This window comes from Anser anser, assembly GCF_964211835.1.
Source record: "Anser anser genome assembly, chromosome: 5".
Lineage (NCBI taxonomy): Eukaryota > Metazoa > Chordata > Aves > Anseriformes > Anatidae > Anser > Anser anser.
The window spans coordinates 45,435,613-45,458,894 of NC_139725.1; the positions used below are offsets into that span (position 1 = coordinate 45,435,613).

General features: G+C 39.2%; 1 long non-coding RNA gene across 1 annotated transcript; it reads left to right on the forward strand.

The window, feature by feature from the left end:
- The first annotated feature begins 4,204 nt into the window (after positions 1-4,204).
- Positions 4,205-21,939, forward strand: LOC310900986. The gene is made up of 3 exons (XR_014585501.1): positions 4,205-8,618; positions 11,040-11,120; positions 21,252-21,939. It is a non-coding gene; the product is annotated as an uncharacterized lncRNA (long non-coding RNA).
- Positions 21,940-23,282: the final 1,343 nt, after the last annotated feature.

The window sequence follows — 23,282 nt, forward strand, 5'->3', positions numbered from 1 at the left end:
TTTTTGCATTTTTCATTATATTTTCAGAGTTTACTTATTATCTGTGTTGAATGAACTGTATAGATGAGAAAACCAAGGATAAAACCAAAGCCTGGAGTACAGTAAACTGCTTAGAAGTTGGCCTTGGGTCTTTGGATTCAGGAAAGTTCTTTTCCCAGACCCACCTCAGATTTGCCTTAAGAGTATGACAAAGACCTTTTTGTTGTGTCTCTACAATACCTAGCACAATGGGTCCCTGATCCATGACTGGAGCCTCTAGGCATTGCCACAGTACAAACAAATAACAATAGCTAGCGGCCAAAGACATTGCTGAGAATTGCTTAGTAGGCAAGCAAGCTTCTTATAGATGTGTGTGCTCTGAGCACTTATTCAGTTCACACAGCCTGGGGCTTCAGAACATTCTTTGTTGAAAAAAGCAACTGTTGGAAATATTCCCTTGACCCTGAATAGGGGCCAAGAAGGTGGAAGATATTAGGGCCACTTCTTGTGTATCAGAACCCTGAAATGGTCTTCAAGGAAGTGAGTTCGGTGTGTATTTAACCAAGGAATGCTCCAATAATGTCATAGCCATTACATAAAACACCCATGCTTTGAGCAAGCACATCGTACAATATCTTTACACAACACATCTACCTATTCATATGGTGCATAAATAGATATGAATGAAAAAAAATCTGCTGGTTCAGGCACTGGGCTTGGTACACTGAAGATTTGCAGCTGATTTCTGGCTCTGGCACAGACATTAGCATGCCCTTTGGCAATTCAGTTAACATATCTTTCTTTTCCTCCTTAAACCAACAGGAAAACAAGAATACTTTTCCTACCTCAGAGGCATCATGAAGATTCCCAAACACCATTAAACATTCAGATGTTGCTGAGATGAGGCCAAAAAAAGCAGAAACCTAGACAGGTCCATCCCTGAACTTTGGGATGAGAACTCAATCTGAGAAAAATGGTTCTCAGATCGCATTGTGTCTACTGCATTTTTTCTCCTAAATACAGATGGGGCTGGCTTTCAGAGTATTACATGATTTCAGTTCCATAGATTTTTGCCATTCTTCACTAGTTAGAAAACAGTGCTAGTTTTAATGAATCGCACACATTGTGTGCAAGTTAAGTGATAATCTCAACTTCTGAAAAATACAGCTGTCTTTCTGTGCGTAGATCCATGCCTGCAGGGAGAACATCCAATTTACTCTTTCCTGATCATCAGATATATCACACACCAATCCTAACATAAGTGTCTTAGTTAACTTACACTAGTAGAGCCCCATTCTGGAGTGCCAATACAGACAGGATACAGTTACACTCTGGTTTTTGCATTTCCATTTTTTCAAGTGAAGAAAGTCCTGTCTTGACATTAGATTTTACACCATGACTCTAGTTTATTTCTATCTAGAACAATGTTTCTAGACAGTCAATATATTTTGTCAGATCAACTAGCAGACAAGCTTTCAGGAAAAAACATTCTTTAAGCTATTTTTTTTTATTCTTTCACATTGAGGACTTGATCTGACTCAATCATTTCTTACAGGCAAGAAAGACCTTTAAAGAAAACCATTCCATGTTCCTACAACTGCCACCCTGCTGAGCCCAAAACAGAAAACATGTCAAATATCGTTTTACCATCTTAGAGCTGGAGAAATACAGAAAGGCAAATTGACCAGCCTGCCTTATGCCACACAAAGTCAGCTGTAGAATGGGATTTCATTGTCTTGACCAAGAAGTTCCTCATGTAAAAAGCTATGAGCCTTATTCATCCTGTTCTCTCATACACCAATAATTTCTTTAAGGTGTATGGATATACATTTTTTTCCTGCCTTTTCTAGCAGAAGAGGCACTAAAGATCCAATTCTTTTCCCAACTTCTAGCTGTTTTCCCACCCACCCACCCGTTCTTCCTGTCTCACATTTAGTTCTTTCACAACAGAGAGCACTATTATCTGACATGATTGATTTCCTTTGGGTATCTTGCCCCTGTACCTCTGTCCTTTAGATTCTGCAGAAACCAATTCAGGTATTTGCTGAAAGATCACTCAGGAGACAGGGTACTCAAAGAACCTGCTTATCAGCTGGGTTACATACAACTGCAGCTGTGATGGTAGGAATGAGAACTTGCAATGGTTCTCCTGTTACATACAGGAGGCTGCCTCACTGGGTAGCAGAAACCTTTACTACTTCTGCCTTCTAGCAGTATTTCTGTCTCTCAAACCAGAGGGAAGAGATAAAAAAGCATGGGAAAAAAAAGCAAGAGTCCAACCTGTCTCTTCTATGTCTTCCATATAGATACATGAATAACAATAGGCACACAATGCAGACATTTGAAGGGTGGGTTAGGGTGTAAAAGTGCCTTTAGGACTTTAAAAGACACAGCACCATTAATGATTTTTTCAAAGTCAGACCCAATTACAACTGTTTACAGAGCCCTTTCTATCTCCCTCAGAGACTTTGGCTTAATTCCCATCATTTCCGGGACCAGTCCCAATTATGCCAGTGACCACAGCAATCTGACTGCTTAATGCAATTCCATGGCAAGGACAGGGAACTCCCAGAAACAAGAAAGGGCTTGATTTGCTCTGCACAGTACCTGGAAACAGCTCCCAAAGCCACACGTTATGCCAAACAACTATGCCGCAGAGTAGCCAACTGATTTGTGCAATTCTAGATTAAAACAAAGACTATCCCTTATCTTTTCTTTTTGAAAAGCATTCTTTTTCCAGGTAAACATTGTTGGCAGAGTTTCTCCTTGGTTGAAATTTCAGAGCTCTGTAATCTTTGTTCTAGAATTTCCATGAACACAATGTAAAAATTCATTTAAAATGTGGAGAGCTGGGGGAAATAGGTGGTAAGGGTGAAGGAGGATTAGCAGGTTAAACTTACAAAGTACTCCTGCATACCTGGGAAAACTTCAGTTCTTAGAAAAACCCTGTGATATCCCAGGTCTGACCTGTCTCGGCAAGTGTATTTACTCACAGTGTCAAAAAAAAAAAGTGTTTGAAGTGCACTGCAAGGTGATTTATTGACTTGCTTCATACCATCATTTAAGTTTATATCAACACTCAGAGAAGTGCTATATTATTCGCTTTTTGCCTTGGATGATCTCCTCTGCTATTTAAGATTGTTATGAGCTTTTTTGTCATTTATAGAGTACCATAAGTTATTCACAACCAAGGAAAAAAAATACAGGGCAGAACAGAAACTCTCTCTTGAAAAAACAATTGAGGGGCATGCGCAAGTACAATGCAGTTCAGTGAGCGCAGAGCAAACACAGTGGCATGTGATTGCTGTAGAAGGAATGCTCTGTGGAACAGACAGCATTTCAGGAGGGCTTAGTCAGAACAAAGTGAGGCGAGATTTGTAAGAAATAACATTTCTAGTAAACCCTTTGGCAAACTCTGAACAAAAGACATTTCGAGGGACTAGGTTACGTGGAAACCAATCACTGGCTAAAATTATCCAAAGTATGTGCAAGGTGGCAGGAAAGTAATTTTAGCTTTTTTTTTGCGACATGTAAGAGGAGCAAAAAAGTCTTCAAGGACATAGGGTGACTATGGGAACTTTTGATAGTTTTCAGGTCACCTATTCAGGTTAAAGAAATGTCATCATGTTAAACAAGGATGCTTTTCAGATAGGAAAAAATGGGCTTTGCTAGTTGTCATACCATTAACCCTTCTTCCAAATATTGTTACATTTCTGAAGTTTCTTTTTGATTTATCTTACATGGCACAGCACTTTTGGAAAGCTGTATCATTATCAGTAATGTGGTCAGGTCCTTGTGGTCAATTGCAACATCTCAAAATTTAGTGTAATCACAGCTCTGATTTTATTCATCTTGAATGCTGATAAGATATAACTGAATGAGAAGACAGAATCTGATATTATCTTCTCTGCCATAACTATGTCCTGAGGAAGTTTTAAACTGTAATTGTAGAATGCTTTCCCTTGTTTTCCTTTCCACTGTTTCTTTTGGTTGTTAAGTCCCATTTTACTTGCTCAGCATTCCCCTCTTCCTGTTTTCACCCTCTCTCCAACACCCAGAAGACAAAAACCTGCACAAATTCTAAGTCTGGCCATTATAAAACGGTTCAGTCAGCCTAGCCCAGGATTCAGAGATGAATTTCTTGGAAGGCTAGGCCTTAAGGGCCTAATGCTTAAACAATTAATCTTTTTTTTTCTTTTCTTTTCTTTTTTCAGAGATGAGGAAATCCTCTGAAGGACCCTAATCCAACTAAACACTTAAGTAGGTGCCCTACTTCAAACATATGAGCCTCCTTTGTTGAGTGGAACAAACAAGTAGAGCTGAGAGTATACTTTAAGGCCACAAAGGAAAACTGAATGATCAGGCAGGAATAAGATACAAGATTCTGACTCCTAATTGCATGAATATTCATTTACTGCCAGATTTTCCAATTTATTTGATATTAAACAGCACTGAAAAGATAATGTATATCTAATAATTTTCTGTTAGCTGTTGGATGCATGTGGACTAGGCCTCACAGAAACCCAAGAAGAACAAAGCCTGTCATTCTTTGATGAATTGTCACCCTTTTCCAAAGATAAACTATAGTTTATATAGAAGAGTTCCAGTAGGCAAAGGAGTATCATCATCACCGTAATCAGCAGCATCAGTGGAAAGAATATTGCTGGGGTACCGAACTGACAGAGCCTAATGCACAGTACTGCCCGTTTGGATACCACATGGGCTTGTTCTTTCCCCAGTTATACAATATGTGGCCAAATAATTTGTTGCAAGGAAACAGAAAGAAAAGTACAGACACCCCTTCCAACAACTGTAGACAAATGGGATACTTCTCCACTGTGCACATGTTCCTGAACTAGAATAAAGCTCTTCATGTTTTAATACTCTCCCTGAGAGATTGCCTGGGATTGGTAAATTTTATTTTTTCTACTTTCTCCACTTCTTTATTTTTGTAATTTTCTTTCCTGTTCTTCTCTCCATACCCAGGCTTGCCTTCTCTTTCTACTCTTCTTTTCCATCACTCCTTTTTGCTTCAGTTAAAACCAAAGAAATATACATCTCCTTTCTTCAGTTTGAGTTCTTGCATGCTTCTGCTGTTATTAGGACACTGTCATTAAACTTCTCTGTGTCTAGAGGTTCCTATGGCTGGGGCAACATTCATATGCCTCCACAGCTGCAAGGCCAAGTACTTCAAAGAAATCTAACTGGGAAAAACTAACAAAGAGGAGATGCATCTTTCTAACTCAAAGGCAATGATAGTTAGCTTACATATTGATATTAGGAGTGTGGATTCCTTTATATGTCTTCTATTCCTTAGCTAGTAACATAAAATTGAGGCTATTTCTGTTATCTGTAGATGTGTTTAATGATTTGTTTTGTTTTGTTTTAGTTTTCCCTAGGTCTCTATGCTTAGGGACATTTACTCCTATCATCTTCTGTTCATTGTTGTGGTGCTATTTTATCTCGTCTCCTAAGAAGAAAAACCTTCCCATAGCATGCTGCTACTGCCTACCTGTCTGCCCTCTCTCTCCCAGTAACTTCTGTGATCTGTTTATTTATTACACACAAAACCAACCACAGATTAGAGGTTTCTGAAGTAAGATATTTCCACGTATTTTGTGAAAACCCAGCAGCTAGAGAGACGGAAGACACAAGCTAAAGGCTACCTGAAGGGAATGTTACCCTGTGTGCATCATAGCTATGAGCTCTGCGTGATGTGCCAGGATGGCACACCGATCCACACAGCGAGCCAGCCAGCACAGCTAGCCAACCCACACACTAGCTGACCAGCATAGCTAACCAAACAGCACAGCTCGCCAACTTGCAAAGATAGCCAACCCGCAAAGCGAGACAAACCACGTAGCCAGCCAACCCACACAACTAGCTGACCTGCACATGTATATCTTCAAAGCAACCTCAGAAGATGCTGCTTCTTGCCTAGCCTGCAAAGAGGGTAGTGTGCAATGACTTGGCAGGTTGGGAGAGAATGGCAGACTGGCACATACCACAGGAGCTGACTACCAAGCAGGCCAACTGCTGTCTGTAGTCTTCACCAAGTATGGAAGGAGCAAAAGCTAAAAAGAGCCTGACACATCTCATTTAGGTGCTTAAAATTATGTGGGGCAAGCTCCAGTCTATATGTGGAATTCATTGCATCATTTGTTTTGTAAATATATATAGTGCATTTTGTCTTTCCTCTTGCTGGAAGCTCGTTCCTCTGGTTATCACAGAGTTCAGCCATGAATTTGCAGTGTGTATGTTGCACATGTACATAGATCAGAGTTTTTGTATCTGTGCTTCAGGATGGACATATTCCTTTCTATCTGCATTTCTGCTTTGCAGAAGCTTTCATGAATCTGTCAGTGGCCAATCCATGTGACCGATGAAAGACCAGACCTAGCCTTTTTTTGGTATTTCAGGTCACAGATATGAAAATTTATTTAAAGACCATTCTCACATTAATTCACCTTCATAAATGAAACCATGAGGCAACAGAAGACCACAAAAAAAAAAAAAAAAAGGTCACTTCAGGTTTAAGCAACTATTAAGATATTCTATTTATTTTTCAAACCCTCATACATACGGTGAAACTTGTTTTTCATGTACGCTGTAGAATTCGTATTGTGTACGTTGGTAGACTTTTTTTTTAGTTCCTGGTAATGGGGAATCTGTGTTATTTGCACATTGCAAAACTTGTTCCACAGGTATGTTGTGAAATTTTATTGGGCGTTTTACAGTTTGTGATTCATGTCATGTAAATGTTGTTCAGCTCAGCTTTGTGTTTTACTGATGAGTCCTGCATGAATGTGATTTGTTGTTTGATTTTCCTGGGATGCAAGGATAATACTGCTGTTAAAAAGTCAACACTAACTTGTATTTTCCACTGACTCTGCAAGAGTTTTTAAGGCACAAACTATATCTTTGGGTATTCTTTAGCATTTAATATGATAGCACCTAAGCCTGGGTTGTCTTAATTTGGTGCTTATGCAATAAAAGTTACTAGAAAGAGTTCCCACTTGCTGTTATCAGAAAAATTTATTTATTTTTGACACTATAAATGCAGTCACCCCAGTAATTGTCTGAGATTACCAGATGTTTTGAACGGGCAGTAACTGTTGTTTGTGGATTTGGCACAACAAATCAACGTGCATAGTCCAAACTTTATCTGACTGAGTGCATGTAGTCCAAGAATATGTATGTAAAAAGATACCATCAAATTCAGTAACTGCTGTCAAGAATTCTCAATGCAAGTAAAAGCATCTGTTCCTCTCCATGAACATTCACGTCCATGGTCATTTTTCAGACTAAATCATGCCAGTCAACTCCAGGCCTCCCCTGCTCCCCTTATATTATATAAAAATGGTCATGTTTACTTACTAAAGAAAATTTAGGTCTTTTTGTATCTGAGGGCGAAATATGCCTAGGTACAGTAGGAGTTGTTAAACTGTCTAGAGGAATTCACTACATGAATTAAACCTATTGAAACCCTTTACTTGATGTTGACTGTCTCTATGTGTAAAGCAGAATGAGACCTGCCTTTACACCAGGCATGATGTATGACCTATCCCTTTTTTCTGCAATCCCAAGCAAGTCTAAGTTCTAGGTAATTAAAGTCTCTTACCTTTATTTAAAAATTGTCACACATCCATTATTTTGTGTTAATGGATGTCAGTGGTTGAATTAACAGACATATCAATTTCATAGGCAGCTATACCTCTAATCAAAGTATACCAGCCTGAATATAATTAATGTCTTTCCCTTCTCTTCACTGCTTCATTTGAAGCAATGTGCTTGTAACAGAGCCATTTTACCATTCTCACTCAAACCACAGCCCATTATTGTTAGTATCTGGACCACTGCACAAATGCAAACTATTGCAGCTATTTCTCCTGTCTGTAATGGATTCTACATTTGTTGGTTCCACCTAGAGCCAAACAGGAGCACCAAATTACCCCAGGAAATGCTTCCTTTTTAGTATATTTGGGCATACACCTATCCTTAAGTTTAGGAGCACCAAGCTGTGTAGAAAAGCACCCAAGCTATTGTGTTCTGCTTTATGAAAAGCAACTTGGATTTCCTTGAGGCTTGTCTACTGCTGTGTTAATAACAAAAAGTTAATTTACGTGGGGAAAAAAAGAAAAAAAAAAAGAAGGTATGTCTCAACTGGCTTCCCTTCCAGAAATTAAAATGTACTTTATCTTAGAGAAAGCAGTTTTCTTATAATAAAACTCACTGAAAAAAAAAAAAATCAAAGAAGGTCCAAACAAGGTAGGCAAAAGCAAATATCTCTTCCACTGCATTTGTATCATATTGGGGGTGGTCTTTGCTGAGCATTTAGAGAAGTACTGAGGTCTGGACCTTTACTCAGGAAAGCTCCCAGGAAAGCTCACCAGCAGAAGGGAGGGAAGAATGACCACTACCTAAAAGCAATAATTTGAATAAATTTACTTGCCTATTTCATGACTTCAGAAAGCTAATTGCAGAATGTTCTTGTCTTCTATCACCAGCCTTTGAATTTCCACTCCTAGTGAAGCAGTGGCTGCCAGCCACTCGCCAAGGAACCTCGTGCTGTCCTAGGCTATGCCAGGTCACAGCAGGCAGGAAGCCATGCTGGGCTGCCTGAAACATGACTGCTTCAGGTCAGTAGGTATTTGACTTGCATATACCTGAAGGAATGTGCACAGCATTATAATCACCCCTCTCCAGTAAGACTTGACTGTTTTTTTTTCCTCCACATGCACACATTCCCACAGGGACGTAACCTGTCAACCTTTTCCTCAGTATGCACATAAGATCTGCTGCCAATACGTGCAAGATGATAAGTGAGTTACTGGCAGAAACTGTTATTTCTGTATCACGTAGTCACATATACATACACATGTACATATTGAAGAGAAACTCAAGCAGATGAATTGCAATATTTTGTCATGATTCCTTGAACATACCTCAAGCAATTTCACAGGCAGTGCAAAAACTCTGTAGTTATCTTCAAAATGCTCTCCTGAAGTTCAGGCAGACCTGTAGTTAGTGCTGCGCTTCACTAGATGTGTGTGCCACCACTGGATAATGTAGCTTACGTACCCTCAGATGTTAGACTAACCTGAAGTTTGACCAGTTGAAGTATGAACTGGTTTAACTCTGCAGGCTTTGGCTGAAGGAACACCACTCTTTTTTTTTTTTTCTTTTCTTTTCTTTTCCTTTTAATGAAGGATGATACTAAGAAAGGGGAAAAAAAATCAACTCCCTAAAAACAAATGTTTAATCAAATGCAGTTTGTTATGAAATTCGTTTTGCCTGAAAACCTCAGCTTGTTGAAACTGAAATTCTTCTTAAAAGTAGAACAGCTTCAACAAAAGCTTCCTTCCAGGATAGCAACTCTGATCAAAACCAGAGATTGGATAGGCCCAAAATAGGTACCTGGCTGATAGGCAGTGCTTTTAGACAGCACAAGAAGTATTTGGACTCAGTCCCTTTCCTGTCTGACTCTGATCAAACACTTGAATGTCACCCTGACGTACACACTAGTTTGTCCTGCTCACTGAAATACTAGTTATTTTATGAGTATTGTCTTCTATTCTTGTTTTCGCTAAAATAGAGCATATTTTTCTGGTATTGGTGAGAAATAAATATAGAAACTTTCTATGGCAATTATTCTGTCTTTTTTTTTTTCTGAATAGGACCATGTTTTAAGCATAGGCTTCAACAGAAGAAACTATTGTTTAGTTTCAACAGAAGAAACTATTGTTTAGTCAGCAAATGGATAATTATCTTCTAATTAATCAAACTGATCTTTAATCTGAAGAGGATTTGCTTTAGAATAGAAAAGTGTTGAGAAATAAAGTCAACTTCCTCCCTGCACAAAGTTCTATGTTTTTCTCAAGCTGAACCAGAAATAATTCATTTTGAAAGTTCAGAAATGGCTGGTGAACTCTTGTTTCTTCCAGTTCTTCTATGTTGTGTCTGCAGTTGTGGGTTCCAGATAAATCTGGAAGCAAATGTGAAAAAATGGTCTCATGGCATTTTGGCAGGAACCTCTGGAAACCTCACAAAACAGCTTTTTCCAGACTCAAAGCTGATTTTAAAACAGCACTACTTAGCTATTTGAGAAATACATTCTTTCTCTCAGCTGAATGTTTCATGTGCCAATAGGCAAGATTAAAAACTATTCTCATTAAAAAAAAAATGAAAAGCATAAAAGAATCATGAAAAAATGAAAAATCTGGGGAGATAAATCAGAAGCCACAATGTTACATCTCAGCCTAGTTCAATGTTGAGGATATTTTGATACAGAACTAGAATTTACTTTGTAGGCTTATTCTGAGTGTGAATCTAAATTAAAACTAAAGTTCTAATCTCACCCCCAAAAGAATTAATTTATTGATCTGTGTATAACATACAGATTGCCAGTAAACATACAAGCTTTAGTTGCTGCACTCCAAAATAGTCTCAAGTGGAATCTATACTTTCACATGTAAAAACATCTTCAAAAACAAATTATATACCAAAGAGGTTACTTCCCAGGGTAAGGGTTACTTCCCAGGGTAAGGGGATATACCAAAGAGATTACTTCCCAGTGTAAGGCATTTTTAGGTGAAAATAATGGGCCATGAACTTCAAAGTGGAAGGAGTGTTTATGTAGCAATAAAAGTCTTCTAACACAAAGCTGATACAGGAGGGCCTCACATTCTGCTATCTGCCCACTGCCTGCAGTGGATGTTTGTAGTTCCTGGGATGGGGAATAAAGGCAAGTAAAATATAGCCTACTTTCCTCATGAACCTGCCAGGTGCTCTAAGCAAATCATTTATGCTCTCTGTGCCTCACACTCCCATGTGTACATTCAGCATAACAATATAAACATATACATTTTTAGGGATTTCAGCTCTACCTTGACGTAAATGTTGGAATTCCATATATTCTTGCATCAAAAAGCTGTAAGCATGTGGCCCACACTATTAATTTCAGTAAATGAAGATATAAATCTGTGAAGTACATTTTGATATGTAGACTGCCTTGCATTTCCACTGATTTCAATATTAATTATCTGTTATCATTGCCTCAGCTAAAACAACTGGTGAAATCATGACTGTTGAAGACAAGGGGAGTTTGGTCTGGCTCAGTGCTTAATGAACATCATGTTCAGGTAAGATCTGATCATTTTTTTCCAAAAAAAAATTCCACCACTTTTTTTCTGGGTATTTAAACACATAAAGATTGATTTGTCCCTGCTTCTTCCAGGGTCCCTATGTGTTATGCAACGGTGACACCAATCAATATCATAGTCCTGCTCTGTGCCACTGACCATTCATTCTTTCACTATGTTTACACAAAAATTCAACCACAGAATGCCTGAACAGGAGGAAAGCATTTGCATATCCCTAGCAAAAGATTGCACATGGCACCTCTTCAGTGCAGTACCACAGTTCGTTTCACATGGTCACTTCAGACAAAACTTTTCCATAGCAAAATCACTGCAGTGCCACAAGACCCAACACACTGATCTCTAACTTCAGGTAATGCTGGGGAGCAGACCTCCTTCTGACTTCTTACAAAAGTATATGCAAAAGCAAGAGCCTTCCTGAGCTATACATTAGGAAATCAGAAAACTTCAATCAGAACCAGTCTTCACTGGAAACTAAGTGGCTTCAATTTTTTAAGCAGTGCGAAATAACTTCACTGCCAATTTTCAGAAGCTCAGGTGTCAGCTAACATTTTGAGATTTACATAGAAACCTTTAATCCAATTTTCAAGAAACAGTATTAGAGAACCATGTTCACTTGATGAAACATTCAGAACAAACCTGCTGCTCTGAAGGAAAAACAATACAAGGTCATCCAAGCCTTTATAGCTTTTGGTAGGAAATGCATATATTCGTGAGAAAATGCAGACGAGTGACATAAAAGCATATCTGTTCACATATATAGCATGCAAACGGTTATACACGGCTATATGTACCAATAGACTGACATGAAGGCCCATAGAGGATATATCTTAAAATGCACCAGAGATAGGCTGCAGAGAGATCTCAAGGACCCTTATAATCAATAATCCATTAAGCAGATGCAGTGGCTACAGCTTGCTGAAGAAAGTTGCTGAAATTATTATTCATACTGAAAGCTCACTTAACTATAATCTATTATGTGCAGAGTTTGCAGAAAAGGTAGAGGTGCCTGGATAAAACAGTTACTCTTAAATTCTATACAGGCATTTTAACTTTTTAATTTCCACAGCAAAACATCACACATGCTATATGAAAAAAAAAAAAAAAAAAGACACGTGTACACAGATGTGAGGACACATTTCCCATCCAAGAAATAGGTAAAGTTATTCACCTCACAGGCAGATAAACATGCTTGTGCTTTAACCTCTTGCTGTGTCTAGGAAAAGAGAACCACTGTTCTAAAGTGCAGGGCTGGGAGAGGACACCCCGGTGCCCTAGAAAAGACAGGGAAGGCTCTCTTCTCCTCTCTTGCAAGCACACTGGCAAAGGGTCTCTGTCCCTTCCAGGCCAGTATATGGTCTTCTTTTCCTAGTGGGATAAAATGGCAGAGGATTCTTTTCTACCTGAGTGACACTGGGGTTGTCCCTACTCATTCCCTCATCCCAAAATGACTTACTGTCTAGCTTCTGCATTTCACCTTTCCTACTGGCATCCAAGTCAGGCTCTTCCCACAGATGAGCCCTTAAGTGATGCAACAAGGCTCTGACATGAAGCAACACAAACCTTTAGTTAATCTTTCTATTTTACTATATCTTAAGACTGCCTGAACCACCAGCGACAACCCTGTGTAACCATTTCCCTCTCCCTTCTCTCTTCACTCTGAATTACCAACAAGACTTCCTGATGCCCTTTTGCAAGTAGAAGAGGACAAATGTAAACAAAATATCCTAAAGTAACGAATCTCTTTAAAAAAAAATCCTCTTGGACTGGGTTGCAGCAGAGCTGCTGGCTGCAATTACTTTCACTCACAGCCTGTGCTGAGCCAAGGCTCTAAAGCTGGGGTGTGGAGGGAGGAGAGCTCGCTGCAAGGGATCTCTGCAGGCAGTCTAATTCCTTGCCCAGGACAAGCAGTGACAGCTGCCACGTGCCTGCCTGACTTTCAGGTGTACAAAGCGTGATCAGGAGGCACACTTGGTCAGGAGAAAAAAAAAAAAAAGAAAAAAAAAAATAAAGGCTACTTCTTGTGTCCACAGAGCAGAATGGAGTACGAGGACTTTGTTCCTAACCTCTGGGTCAATATCCATAGGTGGCCTGGGCTGAAGCACTTCAGTTAAATTCTGAGATTTTTTTTCATACAAAATGCTTTAAGGCTCTTGCAAATGAAGAGGTTTGTTGTGTTGACCTAGCCAATGAATCTGGAATTGGTTTTGTACTAAGATACAGTTTGTACCTCTCAGGGCTCTCTGTGTTTTTCAAACACTGCTTCCTCAGTTACACAGTAGTTGTGTTTTTAAAATCTTTTTTTTTTTTTTCTTCCCCTAAACAAAAGACAGAAGCTTGAATTCTGTGATAATCACATGACTCCAGCAGCTGGGGCCCTTGGCTCTGGAGTTCATGATTTAATCCACCTCTGCATGGTGATTTTTATGGGAACTGTCTTCATGGCTAGCACTCAGTCCTTAATAAAATAGACAGAACATTTTCTCATTAGAGCACATTCCTTCAGAGAAACTGTGGGAGGAAAGACATTAACAGAAGATTGTGTATCCAGAACCAATTAAGGCAATATCCTAAATTATTTAAATCATAGGGCTCTTTGCCATTAACATGAATGGAACCAGGATGCCAGTCCAACTTTCCATTGCATTTTTTCCTTTTCTGTCTTCTTAAAGCAAGTATCTGCATCAGAATATCCTTCTAGAGGTGTACTGGACTTTCTCATGTTGAAAGAGGTCCAGAAAGCTATATAGACTGCATAAGTCATGGACACAATATAGTCCTGAGGTTCTTTGCATCTATATTAAAATTCTTACATATATCTATCTCATTGATGTGTATCTCCTTGGTAAACATCTAAAAAATTTAAATCACATCAGTCCCTGCTTTACCCGCCATAGAGGTGGAACTTTGCAGCTGTTTAGCTGCACACAGCACAACCTAAAGGTCTCTGACCTGTGAGCACACTACACAGGACTGAAACTGTGCTGGGTCCTTTCAGGTCACCAGAATGTGCTGACCCCTCTGGCTCTGGCCAGCCTACTGGTGCCAGAACTCCTACTCACACAAGAAGTGCCATGAAAATGTTGGTGACCACAAACGGTCAGGACTCTGGTTTTGTACTTCATTCTAAGTTCACCAGAATCTCAGAGCTCCTTAGGTCTCAGAGATTCCTACAGAACAACTTTTTTCTGTGGGTGGTGAAAGCAAGAAACTGTGGTGTTTGCCCCACTTGCTGATTGTTTATAAGGTTATAAAAATTGGCAGATAGAAAAATGTCAATAGGTGTGTCTGCCATTCAGACCTCATCATCCATGACTATTTTGGTCCATTTGAGTTGTTCTTCCAGTTCTGGAAGTAGCTTTGAAGTTAGGACCACTCCTAAATGACCCTATTTTTGTTCTACACTAAAACTGTGTTGTGTCAGGTAATTTGTACCCTTCCAGCCCGTCATTACAAATCCCTTACAACATAACTTTCCTCAGTTAGAAAGTCTGTAAATAGTTTTGAGATTTTCTTCATAAAATATTTTCCTACCACGTATGTGCTTTAGCAAGCGATTCTGCATTTTAGTATTTTGTCTCCAGGCTTCATACTCTGTAATGGCACACATCACTTTCTCAGCATGTGCTTGCCTGTTCTACTACTCAGCCACACACCAGAATTTGCAACAGGGTTCTTATTCCATGTAAGAACTTCCAGTATATCTTTTATGTAATTGCTTAACATTTTAACATATTCACTGTATTTTAATAACACAAATTTTAAACCCAAAACTATGTTTGGAAAGACAGCTGTCTATTGAGTAGCAGAGGAGGCTTTATAATTGTTTTTTTCTATTACCCATTTTATCAGAGTGAGTTACTTAACATCAGGATGAACTGAACTGAGTGATAGACATAGGTGATGGTATTTGGGTGATCTTCAAAACACACATTTACATTGGCTTAGGTTATCAAGGGACAGCAACTCAGCTTTTCCCAAATAATGTGTCTTTTCAAGATGTCACAAGAGAGGAACTTCACAGCTTGCATAGATAGGGAATGGTTCACGAAAACTGGTGTTTCATTCAGCAGCTGAACAGACAGAGGCCAAATGGGAAACTCTCATAAAGAAAGAAGCACTTAATTCTACTGACACCATGTTATAGCTTTTCAGCTACGAAGGATTTCCATTCAGGAGAAATCAAAGTGGAGCTGGTAACTACCACAAAATTCACCGTGAGAAGAACTAATAGAAGAAAATACCTTTCAGGAATCTAGATTTACCCTAACGCCTATTATCTGGGACAAAAATAAATAAATAAATAAATAAATAAAACAGACTAAACGGTAATATATAAATAATATTTACAAAATTTCAGTGGAATAGTATCCATCTGAGTCATCTATGAGTAGTTAAGCATTGTTCAGAAATCTCAGCTGTTATAATCAGCGAAGTTAAAGAAAATCAAAAAAATTTTTTTCTCCTTTTAGTGGGGGCAAAAGCATTCGTGACAAGTTACCTACTGATAGATTTAAGAAATAGAATCTTGAATGTTACAATCTGCCTTTGGTTGTACTTTTGGTAGACATAAGAAATAAAAGCAAAATAGACACAAAGCCCATAACATTCCATCTGCAATCTCAAACTAAACAGAAGAAACCCAAAATACCACGTCTTCATTGGCTACCATAAAGCAGCTAATAATAAGACAGGCCTGCTCCCACACAGCATAGTAGTGGCATTCCCGTTGACTCCCATGGAAAAAGATCAGGGCTAATACACTCCAGGAATTCAGAGAAATTACTTGGAACAAGACCTCCCATGTCAGGAGCTCATTAACTGTTCTTAGTCCTAAATGAGCTAGGCATTTCAGTAACATCCCTCCCTTCCACTCTCATTAAGTCTTGTAACACTGCTGGTAATATTTCCTTCAGAGCTGATGAACTCTCTTTAAAATCATTTACTAAATTGTGTGCCACCTTTAAGAACAATGTAATGTTTGTCACTCTCCAGTGGTTGGAAAACTGACTTTCCATCAAAGACATTTCCTAAAATGTGTATTTTTAAAATTTGTCCTTGGCTTGCCATTACACATTTCATTAGGGAAGTGTTTGATTGGCTCCAGATGCATGTGATAAAACTCCATGTGTATAAAAACATTTTTATTTAACTTCTTGACTTTCACAGGTTTGGCTCTGAGAGAACGTAGTTGACACTGTAGTTACCTTAGATAGTGCTGCTTAAACTGTCATTCAGAGGCCATAGAACAGTATGGGATGCTCTCACCTCACCAGCAGCGTGATTTATTTCATTTTTAGGAGGATAATAATCTAATAAGATAATAGCCTAAGTGTAGTCTAGCCACTACATTTGGGGACCCACTGAAGTCTAATGCCAGGTCATCTATACGTTGCTTACAGATTCTTCTATGCACCATACTTTGCTGCTGTTTTTAGCATTTGTCTGTATTCCAGCTGTATAAATGATAAAAGATTGCTGCTGTGCAGAGACAAGAAAAGGCACAGGAGCTGCACAAGATCAGTGCTGAACTAAGCACATGTTCCTGTTTTTACAGGCAGCAGTCTGTGGTTTGAAAACAGGTCAAGGAGCTCGCTCTCGCATGGTCCAGAACACTGTGCCAGGGAGCTTGGGTTCCCTCCAGGCGTGCTTTTTCTCCCCATGTTCTCCACTTTGAAATTGGTCAGAAGGGGTCCATGACAGCACAGAGCTAAACTTCAGTCAGTGGGACCCACCAGCTCCTGTGCCAGGGCTGAACCCCAGAGCTCCTCATCAAACAAGACCTGGCTGCAAGGCCTAGAAGGAGTGGTGTAGGCCACATCCCAGCAGCCTTCACTTTTGCTAAGCCTGTCGGGAATTACAGGTGGATTTTTTGAGTCTCAGGAGTTGCTCTGTGACAGTTTGCAGCTTCAGTTCAGATAGTTGCAGCTGGGAACACTGAAGTTGGCCAAATTTCCAGTCAAACTATTTTTTTTTTTTTTTTTTTTACTTTTTAGTTTATTACACAGATGATATACATGGTTATCGTGTTTCTTGTGGGTTTTTGTTTTCCTCCCCATTCCATAAAAAATATTTTATTATTTCATATTCCAAAAGATGCCTAAATTTCTGCAAGCTGAGAAGAGTAATCTTCAAAATATGACATAAGAACTTACTTTTATTTCTTTGACTCAGAAAAAAGAATATAGCTCTGGCTTATGCTCAAACCATAAATATGTTTATTTCAAGAAAGGATTTATAGGACTTAAACCGAACACTTCTTGAAGTTGCAGATACCTACAGAAATCTACACATAGTTCTTGTAGGGCATATTATTTAACAGTGATTGCGCAACACAACTTCTGACATGGACAGGGTGTCTTTTGTCTATTTTACTTTTTGAATAAATGAAAGTGTAAGGAGTATGGGAAGGAGCACTAGGGATGTGAATAAGACCCAGAGCCTTCAGGAACCAGGCCTGTTGACATCGGAGACACAGATATAAGTGTCTCAGCCTGGCTCGACAGAGTGCGACTGATGAGGTCCTGCCTTGCCCAGTGACTGTACGAGGCGATACAGCACTTGGGCAACGTGACAGGAAGCAGAACACCAGGCAGGTCCCAGAAAACTGAGCAGCAAAAGATCAAGCAGTGTCAGCATACTGGCTGCAATCTAAACTGACAGTTCAAGAGAATCAAACTGAACGAGCCCAAGCACAGACTACAGAGCACAAAAGCCACAGAGGAATAGTGCTTGGTGATGTACAAACACACACAACTATCCCTCCCTGGGAGCCAACAGAGAAAGTAAGACAGAAAACATATTTCAGACCTATCCAGGAGATGCCGACAATTTCAACTATAAATAAATAAAATAGAGTGCTTAGAGAAAATGTTTCAAAAAGGAACTGAAAAAACAATGATACTGCTGTTGTATACATTATTTACACCTATAGGGCTTCTGGTCTGGCCTTATCTCAGCTGTAACTCCTGTCAAGAGAGCACGTGCCTTATATGACTGTTTGCCCTCACATTCCTAGCAAATTCCAAACTCCTGCAAGATGAAGAGCAGTCTGGGCATGGCAGAAACACAGGACTGGATCTACATTTGCAAAACATGCAGAGCTATTTTGCTGTGAAATGTGTTAATACACTAAATGGTGAATGAGTAAATAATGTAGAACATGGTCTTGAATCATTATTCTTTGTTCCCTTCAGAATGAAGTTTGCTCTAATTTGGATACCTTCCTGCAATATTAAGCAATAAAGGAGACCCCTGAGTCATTGCATACCGATGTATTTATCCTCCTCAACTAAATCAGCCGTTATGAGCATTTGTCTGTAGCACAGGTAATGATGTAGAAAAAGTCAAAAGTAATATTGAAAGAAAGGGAAAAACTGTCAGCTGTAGCATAGCTGATAAAGTTACATTCAGGAAACCTTTTCAGGTGCTTAGAGGAGCCAAGGATGTGCTCTGATGCGTTCTAATACATAGCAGAGACCTATTTTATAGCCTAATCGAATTTGATGGAGTTATTCAGCTTAGTTTGGGCCAGACTCAATAGGATATCTCATGGAAAGCAGCATCTGGCTCAATATGATAGAACTCCCACCATAAAAAAATAATTTAATGAATGCCCACCACTTCCAGAGGAGCTTAAATTACATAAGTGGATTAAGGCACATTTAAACCTGTTAGTGCACTAGTCCTGAAACATTATTGCAAAATGGCTGAAGAGTCTGCAAACTACAGCTTTGCAGATGCCAGACTTCTGATTACACTGGGTTATCATAATCTCAACATACCATTTGTCATCTGGAGCACAAGGTGCCTCTGGCAGGGAGATCTTGTGCTGAAAGGACTGAGCCAGTGGCCAACAATAAGAGGACAGCCAGAGACAGAGGCCTTGTAGGTCACTTTACACACAGAATAGTATGAAATGGTCTTCATAAAGAGTGGGCCAGACCTCAGCTGATGTAGATCAACACAGCTCCATTGACATCAGTTGGAGCCTTTCTACGTTTATGCCCTGTGAGAACACGGTGCTCCATTTCTTCAGATACTTAAAAAATACGTTGTTCTTCACTGCAGTTCATCAGTCTCTACTGAAATCATCACTAGCACTTTTTACCCCACCACTACAGATTTCAAAGCATTTTTAAAGAGAAAGATCATAAACCACTATCTCCTTTTCAGAAAAGTAGATTGAGGCATGGGTAGATCAGGTGACATGGTCTAACACAAACCAACCTCACATCTGAGGACAAACCTCATGATAACATTGCTATAACAATGCAACAATACTTCTGTTATATTAGGTTGTCCATGTCTAGATCTAACCTGGTTTTCGAGTGTACCCCTCACAGGGGCTGTAAGCTATATGCATGCATGTTATCTTTGCCAAAACAAGCAGCTGGCTGTTGTACACTTCATTCTTTCCCTAAATATGACTGGGTTTAGGAGCTCACAAGTGATCTCCTAAGCCTGCAGTTTAGACTTCAGTGACCAACTTCCCAACCACCCTTTCTGTATTGCTGCCTTCTTTTGCATATTTAGGTTGCATAAATTCCTCCCAGCTCCAACTTGAGCTCTAAAAGTGCTTTACAACCCATGGAGGCTAATCATACCTCACATCTAGTCTGACACATAAAGGATATATTGACAACATAGAATGTCTCATGAACAGCTTCTTTAAATGTATTTAGGGAAAAGATTGGAAGAGAGAAACAAAGCAAACTTTCCTGCAAAAGAAAAATTGTGTATTCCTCTGGGACAGTACAGTACAAATGTGACAAAGGATAAAAGATAAAAAAGATGAAGCAGTTTCATTAAACATGCTATTGCCATTGCTTCTGCTATGAAACAAGTATCACAGCTCTTTTATTACCACCTTCTCACTGGCTTTGCTTTTCTCCCATTGTGTTTTCCTTCAACCAATAGTTTCAGCTACACCTATATTTTTTTAAATGTGTATTAACACCATTTATCTGGGCTTAAGTTAACAACTCTTGTGGAGTCATATGGTCAAACAAAAAGCCAAAACAAAAACCGTGTTATGTCCAGTCACTCTTTTACGTCATGACTGGGTTCAGCAAACTGGCAGAGAGAAAAAATACGAAGGACAGAAAGTTCCAGGAAAACTTTCAAACTTGCAATTCTATTTACTTTTATCCTTAGAAGTCTGAGGGGTAAATGTATTTATTCTCATTCTGGCACTGCTTTGCATCAAAAAAAATTGTGTTAAGGGAACAGAATTTGAGAAATTCAATACAAAACGAAGAAGATCCTTCCCTCATCAACATGTTCTTGGAGTATGTAAATTCACGTCTCAAATTCAGAGCAAGAAAATAATTTTGTGACCAGTGGTCTCAGCTTAAATTACAACTGTAACATAAGGTACTCTGAGATTTCTAGGATTTAGAACAGGCTGAAATGTACATATGGCTAAAGACAACATCTCCATTTACATAAAAAGGGAAACAAAAATATTGGGGAATGGGTATAAATATAGAACAGCTCTCATGTAGAAGAAGATTCAGAGTTCTACTGCATCTCCTTAAGGGATCTAAGCAGACCACAAGGTTGGCCCCCAGATTGGATCCCTGAAAGAGCAAGTCTCCAATACAAGCATTCAGATGGAGGGAATCACTTTGGGGGGGGTCATTTTGTCACATCTTGCCTCCCACCCACACCTCTGCCCAGGCACTGCAACTGCTGGTGTCTGCAAAACCTTTTTATGACCCATCTCTGCCTCCCCATACCAAAATCTGAGCTATGTGGAGATAGAGTTGGACAAGAGCAGTAGGACTACACTAGGTATGCATATTTTGCAAATTATCTACTAGGGAATCTAAATGAACAGCTCTTACCTCTCAACAACTCTTACTTCTTTATGTAAAAATGCTCATGCGTGAACTTCCTTACTAAAAAAAAGCATATGTGAAATACCAAATGAAGGGGGCAAAGGAGAAACTTTTCCTGATTGATAACACAGTTAGTTGTTCAATGTGCTGTTTCAGATCTATTCAGAAGTACTTGAAACAGGTTTCCATGAAGAAAACACTCATGCCACCAGCTTCTGTAATTCTACATGTTAAGAGAGGGTTAATAACTGGTCATAAATTGTCGTTTCAGCAAATCACCAAAGATCAGTGATGAAATCCAGTTCTGTGTTCTAAAGAAGCCACAACTCTGAACTGTGGACCAGAGGCACGGAGAAGTGACATGGGTGCTGCCTTTCTCTGAAGCCTCAGGCATTCAGAATGAGCTTGATGGATCATTGTTTGAAATTTCACAATCTCTGGTATTGAGTAAGATGCAGAACTGTATTAAGGGGGGTGGGATAGAAGAGAGACAGCATTCATTCTTTTTTCATGCCTTTGTCACGGATGAGTGGACATATGGGAAGAAAAGATGAAAAGATGATACTGAGCTTATAGGAGAGGCAAACGTGTACGCTATAAATCTCTGAGTTGCTGTTCATTCAAAGGAGAAAGAAAAATGAAATGTTCTGGTTTAATCCTAAATCCTCTACATGAAGGTAGACTAACAACTACCAAATATAGCCATCAGCAAGCAGTTTGGCATCTCTAACTTTGGGGATTTCATCACTTTAACAACTCATCATGGACTCTGATATAATCTTGCTATAGGGAAAATGAAGAGTGAAAACATTTGCTTTCTAATCCTTTGTTTTCAGGATCTCACCCAACAGAGAACAAAATTTAAAAATATGAGATGAAAATTAAAATTCTCTTCCAATTCCTCCTTAGATGTGAATTTTCTCTTCATTCCAATGCACCTTTGCTTTCTGGATGGAAATCCTTCCATACAGTTTCCAACACTAGACCAGCTAAGCCTAATTGTTTTTCTAGCTCTTCAGGAGACTAAGGAAGGGACATCTTGTGATTTCTCCCAAGTATGAAATCTGAGGCATGATTAAAATCTTCTGCTGCTCTTTTTGTTTGTTTGTTTTAAAGATAAAAAAACAAACACAAGAAACCATGGTCAGGCTTAGGTCCTCAAAAAAGCATCTACAATCAGTCTAAATGCAATATAGTCTCTTCCAAAAGTAGGTGCACATATATTAATAACAATACAGCCAAGTTTGCTAGCATCGCTACTTCTACTTTAAGCAGTTTTCCTTTTACAGCCTTTTGAGTAGCAAGAATTGGCATTTCTGCTTTGTGAGAATAAAACTGCAGTGTCAGCACTCTACGTCATGCTGAGACCTCTTTGCAGCTGCTCAACCACAGGTACTCTTGCTGTGGGGAAGAGCACTTCTTGAAAAGAAGAAAGGGGGGGAGAGGAAAAAGAAAAAAGGTAGTTGTGAGAAACACTAACAACACAAATCATCTGGATGGATGCAGTCTCGGAAACGGGTGTGAAAAAGGGTAATATGGATCCCCTTATTTGGTCTTCCTGATGATTGTATAACTTGAAACATGTCCATTTAGAGCTCTGTGCTCAACAATTCTCACCAGACATGCACATTTTCCTGAGGTAAAAGAGATATGCAGGGATGAAACCGGTCTGTTTCATGTTTCTCCTCTGCTTCTGTCAACATAAAACTGCAAAGAGAGGGAGTTATCCTTCACACCCATTTGCTCTGTCTGCTGCATGCTCTTGGAACTGAGTAAGCATTTCCACAGGCAAAGCTGCTTTTGTACTCCTTCATTTTAAAATGGCTGTAACTTATTCTTACAGCACCAGAAAGAGCCAATCTAAAGGCTACCAGAAAGGAGTAGTTAGTGGATTCACCTTGAGTTAAGTGGGCTTACAGGTGAAGTCCTGTAGAGCTCTTCACTTTTTCCCAGTTGGTATCTGCACTGGAATCCTGTTCCCTCTATACATCACCATTGTTTGTAGTATTGTCTATGCTCCTGGCTGCCTTCAGACATATCAGGTAACCCTTACCAGATCCAGTTTTCTTAACTCAAGTAATCATAAATGCATTTTCTTTCATATTACCTTATCTCTAAGTTACATCTGTCCATATACCTCAGTGCTTCACAGGATTCTTTCCAACTCTTAGGAAGTAATTTTTGTAGGTAGTAATTTCAGTTTCATATGGCTTGCTTGTGATTCATAAATCTTTTGATCCAGTGAAATGTTCTTGCTTGGATGTCACGCTTCAGGGCTGAATTCAGCTTAGAATCTGCAGTA